This window comes from Lissotriton vulgaris, chromosome 5 (genome assembly GCF_964263255.1).
Source record: "Lissotriton vulgaris chromosome 5, aLisVul1.2, whole genome shotgun sequence".
Taxonomy (NCBI): domain Eukaryota; kingdom Metazoa; phylum Chordata; class Amphibia; order Caudata; family Salamandridae; genus Lissotriton; species Lissotriton vulgaris.
The window spans coordinates 1,913,885,083-1,913,899,385 of record NC_141693.1 but is presented as its reverse complement, the minus strand read 5'-3'; positions in this window follow the sequence as shown (position 1 = coordinate 1,913,899,385).

Genomic DNA, 14,303 nt, shown 5'->3' with positions numbered 1-14,303 from the left:
TGTCACGCAATGCCATTTAAGCCTCTGGTGTGATGCGTTTATGTGCAAAAATAGGTTATGAAAGTTGATGAGTACTATTGTTTTATTAAGCGAGCATAGCACCCACTTCACTAAATCACCATGCCCCTGCACTGTCAATGTACCCCAAGCTCCCCCCAATCTCTGTTTGACCCAGGGGCATTAATATTGTGCACCCCAAGAGCTCCTTATGCTGTCTAAGATTCCCGGGCTATTCACAAAGTATTTCCATGCGCTAGTGGGTCCTCTAGGTTCCTGCCCAGGTGTGTCCAGCTCAAGTGTTCCTCACAGTTTCTGTCTATGTGACCCTGCACAGCAGCTGGTCTATCCATGCCCCGCACACAATCTCTTCGTGCTCCAGGCCCTTACCCACCATTTTCCATTTGCTCCAGGCTCCTCTTTGCACCTGCCTCCAGCTCAGGCTCGGTCCATGTCCCCAACTCCTCACATTCTGCTCAGCACAGTATACTCCCAGGTGTGCTAAACATGGGCACCAGGCTCCTGCGCTCTCTGCTCACATGTGCCCCCCCTTCCCTTTACGTGGCGAATGTCAGCTGGTATTATACCACCAGAAGAGCGGGGATTGTCCTCACCTCCTGGTAGAACCTTGCAGTGAGGCTGTTGCCCTCCCTAGAGTGTGTGTCTCGTGTGACAGCATAGCTCTGATGTTTGTGACGTGGAGGGTGGGCCCCTCGCTGCCCTGTGCTGCAGCCCGCGTGGCGGGGCTGCGCCTAGACACCTCAGGGTAGTAGTGCGCATTAAAAATTCCATAAATTAAAAATTCCATAAATAAGAGTGCTGTAAAGTTGACTACACAAGATTGATGAAGAAAGTGTAGTTTATTAAAAGAAACACAGGAGCATGGTAGGTAACATCCTACACAGGACTTCTTCTTCAGCAACTCCTATAGTTGCTAGGGAGGGGAATCTAGGATACAATGGAACATAGGATAATAATTCTAAAAGGATTTAAAGGGACAACATAACACATCTTCCCCTTTATAATCAAAGAAAACAAAAGGAAAAACAAACAAAAATTATTAACAAACAAAATCTTCTAACCACTTGGGTTTAGAGCAAATACGTTTCCGGTTCACAAATACATCACTATCGCAATTAGGTTCACTAACAGATGTCAAACTAGAATCTTGATTAGATGGAAAAGAGTCAAGTGAAGTGGAAACACTAGGAGAAGGATCTTCTACATCCACATTAGAAGAAGGATCCACTACATTGGAAGTGGGGAGATTAGGGTTGGTGGAAAGGTTTTCAGATACACTAAAACCACCATGATCCTCGCAATGAATAGAATGAGGAGTAGGTGAGGTCTCAGGTAAATTAATAGAGTCCTTCGTTAAATTTTTGCCTCTGTAGATTGCAATTCTTTCAAGATTCCACACCTTACCGTCACTTAAAAGAACAGCATTGCGAAGAATTTTCTTAATCATGAGGGGTTGAGAATCCTCCTTACGAATTTTCCAGGGTTTCCTCACTTTAACCCACATGCCAACGCTAACATTTGCAGTACTAGAGCAACATTTCTTATCAAAATTTCTCTTATACTCTAGGTGTTTATCAATAACATTAGATCTAACTTTACTCATACATATATCTAAACAAGATTTTTTATGCAACCATTTGGGATTACATTTGGTTCTTGCAACACAACCTCTCATGATCTCGAAAGGTGACATTTTTAAAGCATCATGGATGTTGGTTCTGTAAGACCAGACAGCTTTGAAAACTGAAGTTTCCCAATCCTCACCATTTTGCATAGCTATTTGTATGGCATTCTTCAGGACTCTGTTGTACCTTTCACAAAGTCCATTACCGCTGGGGTTATAAAGAGAGGTAGTTTTATGTACAATACCAACCCTGTCAAAGTAAGACTTAGTTAACTTGGAAGTAAATTGAACGCCATTATCACTAATGACCTGATTGGGAAGACCTTCTTCAATAAAAACTTTATCAATAAAGTTTAAAACAGACGAAGAATCAACTTTGTCAACAACCGTGATACTGGGCCATCTTGAAAACATATCAATCAAAGAGATTATAAATTTATGATCTTCCCCAATTGGTCCCATGATGTCGATGGCAACAGTATGCCAAGGACCCTCTGGTACCAAAGGTTCACACATGTCAGGTTTGAGCGTGTTGAGTACTTTGTCTGAATTAGAACACGTGACGCATTCCCGAACAATTCTCTCTGTAAGAACATCAATACCTGGCCACCAATACCATTGTTTGACATTTTGCTTGGTTTTCAAAATTCCACAATGATCTTTGTGACACAGTTCAATAATGCCATTTCTCAAAAGTGAAGGAGTAACAGCTCTGTCACCTCTAAAAACAGTGTCATCACATACAGTTAGTTCATTTCTAACCTCCCAATACGGTTTAAAATCAGATAACAATTCCTTTTTTCCTGTCCAGCCTTCACGAATGAAAGAAATAACAGAATTTAAAATGTTATCTTTCAAATATTCTTCCTTCCATAACTTTTTCTCAATACAAAAAGGATTACTATCAAGGATATAAGCAACATGAAGGGAATCCCACTCATTCACCTCGCATTCTTGTAGGTCAGTAGGCATCCGGGAAAGAAAATCGTCAATAACGTTGCTTTTCCCAGGTAAATATTCAACTTTGATAATAAAATCTTGTAAACGCATGGACATTCTAGCTATTCTAGCAGTAGCATTATAAAGGCCTTCAGTAGTAAGGAGTTTGGTGAGAGGTTTGTGGTCAGATCTCACTATACATTCTTTCCCCCAAACAAAACTGCGAAAATGCTCAAGAGCCCTGACCACAGCTAAAGTTTCCTTTTCTATAACTGAGAACTTACTCTCTGGAACAGAAAGTGCTCTTGATGCAAATGCGACAATGCGTTCTTTCCCTAAGCCATCAATTTGAGAAAGAACACTTCCCAAGCCTTTGTTGCTAGCATCAACAGTGATCACAGAGTTCAGTTCTAAATCAAAGGGGCATAAAACAGGAGCATTAATAATGTCTAACTTGATACCATTGAACTCATTCTCGCAAGAGGGAGACCAATCAAATCTGACTTTGCTTTTCAAAAGTTGTCTAATATTGAAAACTTTGCTTGAGAAATTCTTAACAAATTTAGAATAGAATTCCACCATTCCTAGAAATGATCTTACATCATCTTTACAGGTAGGAGGTGGAGCTTCTTTTATGGCATCAACCAGTTTAGGTTTGGTTGAAACACCATCACAACATAGAACATGGCCAAGGTAAGTCATAGATTTAACCGCAAAATTGCATTTTGAAAATTCAATGGTTAAACCCTTTTCCTCAAGAATACCTAAAACTTCTTCCAAGATAGCATTATGTTCATCTTTGTCTTTAGCATAAACCAGAATATCATCCTGAAAGAACTTAACTTTAGGATGTTTTCCAAATAGCTGGTGCATGATGCGCTGGAAGATGGCAGCAGCAGATGCCAAGCCAAATGGCATGCGTTTAAATTGGAAACACCCCATGGGAGTAATAAACGCAGTAAGTTGCCTACTTTCAGTGTCAAGAGAAATCTGATGATATGCAGAAGATAAATCTATTGTGGAAAAGAACTTAGCACCATTAACCGAAGACAGCATTTCATTAATTTTAGGTAAGGGAAATTTATCTACGACAATATTTTCATTCAAGTGACGAAGGTCAACGCAAAGACGGATTTTGCCATTGGCACGCCTTGCGATAACAACTGGCGAAATCCAATTATAAGACTCTATTGGTTCAATAATGTCTTCTCTGACCAGATTTTCCAGTTCTTTTTCAACATCGCCACGAACTAAAATAGGAATATTTCTGGCTTTAAAAGTTTTAGGATTGGCATTATCTTTCAATACGATGTGGTGGGAAAATCCTTGAAAATTGCCTATTTTTCCACTAAACACTTTAGGAAATTTTTTAAGCATAACATCACCAATCTCAGTTCCTTCATTGACAACTAAAACAGGATCTGGACTGTTAGGATTTAAGACAATATCTAAATCCCACTGATCTCTCCACCCTAGAACTGAAGGTCCAAGTTTTGCTACATACAATTTGCCTAAAGATTCCCTACCTTTGAACTTAAATTTTAAAGGTTTGTAACCAATCACATCAATTTTCCCGTCGGAAAACCCTTCAGCAGAAATGTCAGGTGAATAGAGATCATTTCCTAAATAACGTACAAAGTTAGAATTCCAAACATTTTCATTGATGATGGTATATGGGGAACCAGAGTCTGCATAAATATCAATAGGTACCCCACCAATAAGCATATTGCATATAGGTTTTTTAAGAACATTCCTTTTACCTGAGTCATTAATATTGAAAATGTAAACTTTCTCAATAGGTTTAGCAATGCAGTTATCATTCATAGAACAAGGTGTAATACTTTTTACACAATCATCATCAACATAACAATGCATAACTTTGTTAGTTAAATCTTCTTCGTCATCAGAAGATGAATCATAAACAATTTTCACTTTTTTACTTTTGGCTCTATTGCAAGCCCTGGAGTAATGCCCAATCAAACTGCAATTTGAGCATTTCTCCTTAATTGCAGGACAAAGCTTATAATTAGCTAAGTGCAAACTGCTCCCACATCGAAAACATTTTAAATTATCACTTTTTTTAAACTCAGAAGGTTTGTTTTTTGATTGGAGCTTTTGCTTATAATTGGATTTACTTTGAACTTTCAAAACAGTTTGATCACAAGTGGTTTTAGATTCAGAAATAGCTTTTTCTTCATTTTTAATCGCTTTTGCGCTGCGACCAGAAAGTTCTGCCTTCCTGACAATGGCTAAGATATCTTTAAGGTCCGAATCGCCATTTATCCTGAATGGAAGGATCAGAAGCATGCATCACCACTTGATCCCTTATGAATTGTTCTTGTAGATGGTCAAATTTACAATCCTCAGCTATCTTTTTAAGTTCAGCAATGTATACATCTATGTTTTCTCCAGGTCGTTGTTTTCTGTGAAAAAACTTATAGCGAGTAATGCCTATACAAACTTTAGGGGAAAAATGACTGTCAAAGTCTTTTAAAATATCGTCAAAAACGTTGGAATCACCACTACCACTACTTTTAGGCATTTCTTCATAAACTTTGAGACCACCAGCGCCTAATGAGTGCAAGAATAATTTCTTTTTCCTTTCAGGTTTCATTTTACCATCCTCATCTATGGTGTCGATAAAGTTCATAAAATAAGCTTTCCATTGGAGCCATTTCATACATGGTTCTAAACCAGAAGGCCAAAAAGGTTGTGGAGACTGAATAGTAAAATTTTGTGAAGTCATTTTGAATGGAGAGCAAGAATAAAAAAAAATTAAAAGCTTACTTGAGGATTCAGGCACTGAATGTAGGTTCTTCACAGATGTCAACGCTTTAAAAATAACAAAGAAAGAAGTAGTAAATTAAAAGTGAAATTTCTTTCTTTATACTGGTAATTAGAACGTTTAAACAGACTTCGTTTTTAATACATGTAAGTAGTATCGCTTTTCACACTCGTAAACAGCGTTGTTGTGCAGAAGCGTTGTTGCGAGCGTTGTTATGAGCGTTGTTATGGAGATGGAAGGTTGCTGCGCGTTGAAAAACGTAAACGTCAACACGTAACCATGAAACGCTCCGTTCGACGAGATGACATCACAAGCGGCAATGGAGGAGCGAGCAAGTGAGCGAGGAAAGAAGAGGAGCGTGCTGGCACGAACGCGCTGAAGGTACAGTTATGATTCAAAAGGCGCATGCACAAAGCTAAACGTTTCAATCTCCAGATTAGGAAAAACAAAGTCTTTATGTTTAAAGTATTTTATTAAAGACAGTGGTACAACAGTGAAGGCATAAGAGTAAAGCAGTAAGAAGCAATCATTGCCTAAATAATTCAACGCCTCCTCCAGGGCTAGCCGCTACCTGTAAAGTCCAACAGTCTCAGCATTTGCAAAGCCGCCCTGGGCGTCCCGCTCATGTAATGTGTCCAAGCGATGGACCGCTGGCGAATAGCAGCCCCGCTGTACCTCACTTTCAACTAAAGAAACAATCCCAACGACCCCTCGCCCACCCTTCCCCCCTTCCCCTCCCACCCTCTGTCCGGTGCTACACTCAGTAGAACGCCAACACTCGCTACTCTCATCCACCTGCCCTCCTGTGTCCGGTGTGCAGTCCTGAATTCTTCCCCCAATCTCTCATTGTATGGGAGGAGTGAGTCTCAGCAGCCTCAGGTATCTCGGGCAGGTAATCTCCTTGAATTCGGCTGCTAGTAGTGTATGGAAGGGTAGCCACAGCTCCTGGAATTGATCTACGTCTCCTGCCAGTGTAAGTGATATTTTTTCCATGCCAAGAACATGCCACAGCCTATGAAGCCAACCTGTGATCGAGGGGACAGTGGGTGTACGCCAGTGTATCAAAATATTCTGTATCGCTGAACCTAGCGCAATGGCAATGTGTCTCCCCCGTCGAGATTTCAGTGGATACATTAGATCATTGGGGAGACCCAGCAGAATGTAAGCCGGGAAGCGGGGCAACTCTATCCCGAAACATGCATCTATCTCGTCAATCACCTCCTTCCAATAATCCTGTAGCAGTGGACAGCCCCATAAAGTGTGTGTCAGTGTGCCAATGTGCCCGCAATTACGCCAACATGCAGTGTCTAGGAGTCGGTTCATTTCATGGAGGCGTTCCGGAGTGTGGTACCAATACGTAGAAACCTTGGTGAAGGTTTCCGTGAGCCCTACATGATATGCGGAATGCCGTGCCCTGTACGAGACTTGCTCCCACTCCTTGTGGCTAAGTGTTCTCCCCAGCTCCCTGTTCCACCTCTCTCTACCGGGGTTATACAAATGAGAAGGCGGTGGTTGCAGCATTTTATACAGATCAGATATCAGTTTGGCATCTGCCTTGCGTGTCGCTAGCCACCTTTCATAAAGCAACAGGTTCCTGTCTGCTGATTCCCGCACTTGCGGCTGCAGAGCCCAGTGTCGGACCTGCCAGTACTTCATCCTATCTGTCTCCGTCAGCTGGTAAGTTTCCTTGAGAGCCTCGAAGGGGAGGACCCCTTCCTCACCATACACATGAAAGAGTGCTCTACAACCCTTCCCCCGCCAGTGTGTATAGGCTCCCGGTTCCGTCCCCGGCGTAAAGTCCGGGTTGTCTACTATGGGCGTAAATGGGGAGGGGAACGTGGTGAGGCCAAAAGGTATGTTAGTGGCGTCCCAAATCCGCAACGGCTCCCTCGTGATGTAGGATGCATAAAGGTTCGGTGGACGGTGCGTCCTGCGCAGGAACGGTATTTCCTGCAGGGGTCTTCCCGCCACCGCTTGATCCTGGAAGAGCCAGTGCTTGTCAGACTCCCACCTGCTCCATTCCACCAGGTACCTTAGCTGTGACGCCTGATAGTATTTTAGAAGATCAGGAACCCCTAGTCCACCCGCCTCTGGCACTAGAGTTGTCAAAGCCCTCCTCATTCAGGGCTTGCGGCCTTGCCAGATAAATCGGGACAGGTCGGTCTGCATCTGTCGGATCCAGCCCCGAGGGGGCTGCAGCGGGAGCGCCCGAAACAAGTACAGGATCTGGGGCAGGACCGTCATCTTGATCGCCGCTATTCGACCCAGCCAGGAAATCGTCCCCTTGCCCCATCTCCCCAGTTCCTCCTTGACTTTCTTGCCTAGTCCTTCGTAGTTAGCCGCCACCATCTCCTGCAACGTGGGAGCTAGCAGGATACCAAGGTACGGCACGTGGCGCCGCGACCATTGGAGCGGGAAACGCCCCTGCAGGTCCTGTCTCGTCCCGGTCGTCAGGGAGATGTCCAATGCTACAGATTTCCCTACATTCATTCGAAACCCAGCTACTCTCGCAAAGGCATCGAGCTCCCCCATACATGCGGGTAGGGCTCGCCTCGGGTCCTCTAGAGTAAATATGACATCGTCCGCATATAGGCTGACCGTGTGAATGTACCCTCCCATCCGTACCCCGATCGCATCTGGGTTCTGCCATACTCGCTGGGCGAAGGGCTCCATATAGAGAGCAAAAAGAAGGGGAGACAATGGGCACCCCTGCCTCGTGCCGCGCCCAATATCAAAGTGCTGCGAACCGCAGCCATTGACACGTACCGCAGCCGATGGGTACTTGTAACAGTTAAACACCATGGTCCTGAATTTCTCCCCTATGCCCATCCGTGCCATCACTTGCTCCAAATACGGCCAGTGCACCCGGTCGAACGCCTTTTCAGCGTCAACCGAAAGCAGCATCCTCTCCCCCGGGATCCGCGAGGCTTTCTCCAGTATGTGCACCAATCTTTTAGTATTATCCACCGTTTGCCTACCAGGCACAAAGCCGGATTGGTCCGATTCAATCAGCCCAGGTAGATACTGTGCTAATCTCGCTGCCAGGATCCCCGTATATATTTTAAGATCGACATTTAGCAGGGAGATTGGTCTGTACGAGCTACATTGAGTCCTATCCTTCCCCGGTTTAGGTATAACTGATACAGTCGCCTGCAGGAGATCCGGCGGGATGGCTCCAGGGCAAGCAAAGGAATTAAACAGCTTGGTCAGTACCGGCGCTAGGATTGTGCAAAACGTCTTGTAAAAAAGAGAGGTGTAGCCGTCCGGGCCAGGGGCTTTCCCGAGCTTCAGCCTAGAGATTGCCGTGACAACCTCCTCCACTCGTATCTCCCGTTCCAGGTATTCGGTCTGCACCGGGGCCAGGGACTGAAGAGCCACCGAGTCTAGATACTCATCTGGCTCATCTATACCCGGTTCATCCCCCGCGTAAAGCTCCGAGTAGAATTCGCGGAAGCACTCCGCTATGTCGATGTCCTCGGTGACTGGACGCCCTCCTGCCCCCGCTATTTCTTTTACCCTATGGGCCTGGTGTGCTACCCTGAGCTTAGCTGCCAACAACCGGCCGCAGCGATCCCCCCCTGTATAGTAGGCGTGTTTCAACTGCAGCGCTGCATACTCCGCTCTATCTAAATCCAGAGCAGAAAGGAGTTTCCTCGCCGCCTTTAGTTGCTTCCATATTCTGGGAGCCCCAGTGCGACGGTGTACCTGCTCCAGCTCCCTAACCTTCTGCGTGAGCTCTTCCCGCTTGACCTTTCTCTCTTTGTTTTCAGCCGACGAAATGGCTATGAAATTACCTCTCAAGACCGCTTTAAGAGCTCCCCATTGGGTCGCCAATGCGGTATCAGCGTTGGAATTATGCAGTTGAAATTCTCGCACGGATTCCGTTATGTGCTGCACCACAGCCTTCTTGTGCAGGAGGGTATCCCGAAGTCGCCAGACCCCACGTCGCGCCGAGCTCGGCTGGGGGAGGAAAGTCCCAGAGACCGGGGCATGATCCAACAGAGAAATGACCCCCACCTCAGAGGTAGTGGCCATGTCCCGAACCGGGCCAGAGACCAGCAGATAATCCAACCGAGCGTATGTTTTGTGTGCGTGTGAGTAGTAAGAGTAGTCCCTATCTAAAGGATGAAGTCCCCGCCAGAGGTCATGGAAATCCGAGTCAGCTAGTTGCTTTTTCACTGCGTTCGACAATTCCCCCGTCTGTGGGTACCGCTGCGCAGACCTATCCATAGAGGAGTCAAACACCAAGTTCAGGTCCCCCCTGTTGTATCTGTACCTTTAATTTCCTCATTCTATGACATGTACTGTGTTCCTGTAATGACATATTCTTTATTCCATGTTCTATGTCTGAGCTCTGCTGTCGTGTCATTCTATTCCGTTACTTGGACACGACAGCATCGCTCTTCCATAGCCTGTTCTTGTGGGTTATTTCCTTTATAGATTTATTCTCAATAAATCTCTTATCAGAACTCCTGCCTTACTATGTTGTTATTCCTGTAAATACAACATAAATATGGCGACGAGGATGGAATCTTTAAGACATTTTGGTCAAGGAGCGCGAGAGAGCTCAAAACACCGTGGTTACGTGTAAGACTACACGCTGTCATCGCGCATCACGCAAGGTCAACCAACGTGACCCCACGCAGCGGCCATTTTACTTCTCATGCAAACAAAGGATAAGCTTCCCGATTCTAGACGCCGGCATTAAAAAAAAAAAACGAGCAGATTCTTTTTGAAATAAATAAGAAGATCGATACCGGTAAAATTACTTTATTTATAAATCGAAACTGTTTTTCTTGATATACACATCTCATACTAAAGTTGAAACTTTTAATTAAAAATACAGAGTCATAAATAACTCACTAACTTCACATCAAAAAAGTTAAATAACAGCTATAAGGTGAATTTAGAGAATGGCTTACCAAATTCAACCTTATCAAATAAATCCTTTCCTACAGAATGCTGGTAAACCGCATGTGAGGTGGGAACAGTGGCATAAATCTTTTGAAAGCTATCTTGTTGCAATTGATGGTAAAGATTATTCAAAGGAAAGAAAAAGAGCTGTTTTATATGGACTCTTAGGTGATGCCGGAAGAGAAATCTTTGACAACATGCCTGAGAGTGAACCACCTCCTGGACAGTTCATTCCATGGGATGAATACCATGAGGCAGTAAAGAGATTGGAAAAAAGATTTCATGAACAGCCTAATATAATGGTAGAAAGGCATGGTTTTAATAAGAGAAAACAATTGCAAGATGAAAGTATTGAAGACTATCTTTCTAATTTGCGCATTTTAGCTTCTAAGTGTGACTTTGGTGACATGCTTGATACTTATTTAAGGGATCAATTGGTCTTTCATTGTTTTTCAAACAAAGTTCAAGAACGTCTTTCAGCATGCAGAAATCCTACTTTAAATGAGGTCATTGACATCGCAATTGGGATTGAAAGGTCGTCAGTCTCAACTAAGGTTATCTCTTGAACTAACATTGCGGAAGCTGTATGTTCTATAACTAATAAGAGTAAAGTGCAAGACTTTAAAAAAAGAAAAAGGATCCTTTTCAGCAAAAAAGAATTTAGTTTGTTATCGTTGTGGTTCTAAAACTCACATCGGAAATAATCCTATTTGTCCTGCACATGGAAAGAAATGCGCAAAATGTAAAAAAATTGGACATCTTGAGAGTGCATGTAAAACCATTTTTAAAAATAGGAATGTTTCACATACCAGTGTAAATGCTTTAGATGACATGGAAGATGAAATTAGTAACCTTGTTATTAATATAAATTTAGTCGATTCTGAGATTACTTTCAAAGCACCTTTAGGCGAAGCTATCATTCATGGTGTTAAATTGGAAGTAATGGCAGATTCAGGTTCGCCAATAACCATTTTAGATGAAATGACTTATGCAAATTATCCTTTTCCTACTAAACTGTCCGTTGCTGATGTAAATCCTAAAGCAATTGGTGGACATTTCATCAATATGCTAGGATACTTCACTGGTTTAGTTGAACTGCTATGTAGGGAAATTACAACAAAGGTCTATGTTGTTAAAAAAGGCAAAGATATTATTGGTTGGCGTGATTTGGGTAAGATGGGCATCATGCTTAAGCCTGGTAGTGACACTCCTATTATTCTTGGTGACATTCCCATAGCTTCTATAGATATCTGCAAAGAAAAAATATTTTCAAATAACCTTGATTCTATTCTTAGTAAATACAAAGAAGTATTTGAGGACAGAATTGGTTGTGTGAAGGGTGTTGTGCATGACATTAAGCTAAAAGAAAATGCGATACCTGTTATACACAAGGTCAGAAATGTACCTTTGAGTGTACGAGCTGCGTTAAAAGAACATTTGGATAGTCTATGTAAAGATGGAGTAATTAAGCCTACAGATTCTTCTGAGTGGGTTTCGGCTGTCATCTTAGCCAAACGAAAAAATGGTAAGTTACGTATGTGTGCAGATTTGCGCTCTCTAAACAAAAACATTTTGGTGGATTGCCACCCTTTGCCATTGATTCAAGAGATGCTTATGGCAATAGGAGACTCTACTCATTTTTCCTTAATTGACTTAAAGTCAGCCTACCATCAGGTTGTTTTGTCAGAGAGATCACAAGATCTTACAACTTTTGTTACTCCCTTTGGTGCCTTCAAATATACGAGACTCCCGTTTGGATTAGCTTCTGCAGCAAGTGTTTTCCAGAAGCTAATGGACTCGTTGTTTGGAGACATCAAAGGGGTGCAAGCATTTCAGGATGACATACTCATTTTTGGAAATGGAGTGGATGAGCATAATAAAATTCTTGATAAAGTTTTAAACATCTTGAGTAAAAGAGGGATGACTGTATCTAAAGAGAAGTGCAGTTTCTTGGTTCAAGAATTAGAATATTTGGGGCACTCAATAACTAAAGAGGGCATTAAACCTAAACAGAACCTGATTGATTCCATCATGCTTGCTCCTGCTCCAATTGATAAGGACTCTTTTAGATCCTTTTTAGGACTAAGCGAGTACTATGCACGTTTTGTGCATGGTTATGCATTTGTGGTTGAACCACTCAGGTGCTTAACGAGGAAGAATGAAAAGTATGAATGGTCTTTGATCCATGATGAAGCATTTAACAAAATCAAAGATATGATTAAGAATGCACCAGCCTTGAAGCCATTTTCTTGTGGTGTTAAATGTGTTGTCACCGTGGATGCAAGTTGCGTAGGTCTTGGAGGAGTTCTAACACAGTTTGTTGATGGTAAAGAAAATACTATTGCTTTTATTTCGAGAACCTTGACCACAGCTGAATCCAATTACAGTACCATAGAGCGTGAAGCTTTAGCTTGCTCATGGGCAGTCGAAAAATTTAGGTGTTATTTATGGGGAACTCGTTTTGATCTTGTTACAGATCACAAGCCTCTCATGTATTTGATGAATGGAAAAGGTACAGGCTAAGCAACCTCTAGACTAGTTAGAATCATCTCAAAATTACAAGAATATAATTTTGATGTTAAACACATCTCTGGAGGAGCAAATTTTAGGGCTGACTGTTTGTCCAGAATTCCTCTTGACAATCAGGTTGGAGCCTCTGATATCTTTGACGATGAGTGTGTCGTGGTTTCAGCTTTAGAGGCATGTGATAATTCTTTAGGTTGTTTTACAGAGAGTGATTGGTTGGATGGTTATAAGAAAGATCAAATTTTGATAAAAATCAAAGAGTACATCAGAAAAGGATGGCCACCTGTTAGAAATCTTGGTAAAGATTTTGTACCTTATCAACAAGTATCCTCTGAGTTAAGTTTGGAGAATCAGTTCATCACTAGATGTGGACTTTTTGTTCCGCCCTGTGATTTGAGAAAGGGTCTTGTTGAGAGAGCTCATTCTGGGCATCCAGGAATGTCCGGCACCAAGAAAATTTTGAGAAAATTTTATTGGTGGCCCAGTATGGATTCTTTTGTTGATAATTTTGTAAACCGATGCCCTGAATGTCTCCTATCCGACAAGCATTGGAAAAGTAAAAAAAAATTTACATCTACAAATTTGTTGCCTGAACAAGCATGGGAAAAATTAGCAATTAATTTTTCAGGGCCTTATAACATTTTCCCGGAAGATATGAGATATTTAATTGTCTTAACTGACTATTATTCAAAATGGATCTCATATGATTTTGTAAAATTTCCCTCTACGGATATTGTAATTGATTTCCTTGAGAAGATTTTTAATGTAGAAAGTTTTCCAAAGAAATTAGTATCCGATAATGGCACACATTTTGTTTAAAAAAAAATGGTCGATTTTCTGAGTAAATATGACATAAAGCATATTAAAAGTCCTTTGTATTTTCCAGCTGCAAATGGACTCGTTGAAAGAGCCAATACATTTTTCAAAGAAGGCATACAAACAGCTTTGTCATCTGGAATGGATGTTAGAAAACACATAAAAGACCAGGGCCTAGATGTATCAAGCCTTTTGCGATTCCTTAAGGCCGAAATTCTGCGAATTTCGGCCTTAAGGAATCGCAAACGGACATTTAGCATCTTTTGGGATGTATCACACATTAGCAAAATAAGGAATCGCAAAAAATTGCGATTCCTTATTTTGCTTATTCATTTAAGGAATCGCAATTTTGCGATTCCTTAAATGGCATGTATGAAACTTTTTTAAATTGCGAATTTGGGTTAAGGAATCGCAAATTAACACCAATTTGAGGTTCGTGTTAATTTGCGAAATCCTTTTAAAAAACAAAATATGACTATTTTGAAGGTGGCATGTGACACACATACATGCCCATAGGGCATGTATGTGTGCCATATGCACACACATGTAAGTTTCAGGGGTGCAGCAGGGTGTCCATGAGACACCCCTGCACCCTTGAAATAATTCTCAAATTGCGATTAGCAAATTGCGAATTCGCAATTTGAGAATTACTGCACAATCATTCCTATGGGCCTCCTGGCC